The sequence below is a fragment of the Stegodyphus dumicola genome, chromosome 4, assembly GCF_044657685.1.
Source record: "Stegodyphus dumicola isolate Sdum_Otavi_A_Nest chromosome 4, ASM4465768v1".
NCBI lineage: Eukaryota > Metazoa > Arthropoda > Arachnida > Araneae > Eresidae > Stegodyphus > Stegodyphus dumicola.
Window position 1 is genome coordinate 254,477,198 of NC_140771.1, and position 2,353 is coordinate 254,479,550.

Genomic DNA, 2,353 nt, shown 5'->3' on the forward strand with positions numbered 1-2,353 from the left:
GTGATATTTCATTTCTTATTTGATTTTTGTTTATATAATATGCCGTAGCAATCCAGAAATTTTACTCTACCTTCGTTGATTCATTTTAACTGTGCCAAATTATGCATACTGTAATTTTTGTAAGGTTTTTATGATGACTTGAATTTACATTTTATATCATTTTTTAAAAAAATTTCATAGTACTGATTAGTTCATGAAAAATCATCTATATAAGATATGAGTAACAAATATAAGACAGCTTTTGAAGTTTTTTGAAAAACTTTTTTTATTGAAATACTAGTTTTATTAGAATAGAATATGATGTCATTTTATTTTTGAAATCTGCTAACAGATTCAGATATGTTGAGTTCTGTGATTTTTTTTATTTTAATCATTTCTTAAAGTAAAGTCTGTAATAATTAGAAAAAAAAGAAGGCTAAATTATGAAACATGAAAGAGTAATGTTATGATGTGTATTTTACATGCGATATTTGCAAAATATATAATAAAGGTTTTAAAAAAGTTTCTGTTAAAGTATGCAGTATATAATATATATTTAAGAATGAAGTTTAAAATATATTGGAAGAAAAATATCGGCTAATCTTTGGAATATAGTAAACAGGTAGTTTGGCGACATTTTGGTAAGGGGAAAAAGGTTACTAGCTACGACTTTACCAGTGTATGTGGAAAAAGTCAAGAGTGTGCTCAATGCCATTTTTGTGCAATTCTGGGATGTTTTTTTAATTGAAAATAGGTCGTCGTGTACATGGATACCGTGTATGTGCAATTCTTAAAAAATGCAGCAAGCAGTGGGCGATTCTGCACTTTCTCCCAATTTCGCACCTAATCTTCATCATGATTAAGCACTTTTGTTCCATAAATGTTCTAGCATAAGAGTAATTCGACTAGCAGATTGTTGGAAAAAAATGTTGAGTAAAAAAAAAAATCGCTTTACTTCGTGAAAACAAAATGGCGTCCAAAAAAAAAACTAGCAGATTGCTGTAGCAGGGTTGGTCGTCAAAAAATTGAGAAGTTACCATAATCCAAAGATTAACCAAAATATCTTTCCATTTTTATTAATATTAGAATTTTTAAGAAATTATGCTGTTAGTATTTGAGCTATTATTGTAGGAAACAAAATTGTAAATTTTAAAATTTTTCTATCATTTAAAAAATCTACATAAAAGCAGTTGAAATTTATAAATGAAATAATTGAATGATAAATATTACTGCTGTCTGTTTTATAGTCAGAAGCAAATAATCTTTGTAAATCATTCATGTAATAGGAAAAATGTTCTTTCATAATAAAATCTAAAATTAACGATGCACTGATAAACATCTCAACATAAGTGCATCTTAAAAAGTGATCCCTTCACAGAAATCAGTGTAATATGATAGCAATTTGTTTTACTTGTCATTGTATTATATCCAAAAGTTTAAAGCATAGCACTATATAAAAGTAAAACCAGAATAGCTTCGCGAAGAAAACAACGATGGCTAAAATTTAAAGGAATTTTTTTTATACATAAATATGGAATGAGTGAACATAGGCAATGATGGAATAAATATGGAATGAGTGAACATAGACGATGATAATGGGGGTATACAGTGATGACTGGTTGATAAAGTATTTTTAAATTTTGGGCACTCTGATGTTGAGCGTGTCAGAGAGACATTTTTGCACAATCCTAGAAGATCTGTGAGATCAGCAGCAAGAGAATAGGATATGCCAATTTCGACGGTGTACAAGGTTATTAAGAAAAATTTAAGACTGCATGCATACAAAATTCAAATTGTTTAAGTTTTTTAACCGGACAGTAGGCCTTGGAGGATGGCCTTTGCAACAGATATGCTAAGGAGGCTAGAAGATGCTGCTGAATTTCTGAAGCACATAATGTTCTCCGACGAAGCATCCTTTCATCTTTCTGGCATTGTTAATCACTATAATGTGCGTATATGGGGATCTGAAAACCCCCATGAATACCATGAAGCACAAAGGGATTCCGAGTCATTGGGCCTTTCTTTTTTACAGAAAAGACGGTCTTATCAGTCGTATACTTAGACATGTTGGGAAACTTCGTATTTCCACAACTAGAAGAGCTTCAGCCACATGTCTTTTTGCAACAAGATGGTGCACCACCTCATTGGGGTACCATCGTTCGTAGTTCTTTGAATGACCATTTTACAGGAAGATGGATTGGGCGAGGAGGTCCAATTCCTTGTCCACCCAGATCACCTGATAAACGCCGCTGGACTTTTTCCTTTGGGGAGTTGTAAAGGACAATGCTTACAGGAGGAGATTGTCGAACATTGATGACCTAAAAGCCAGAATTACAACCGCAATAGCCTGTGTGGATGCCGACATGCTTGCCGG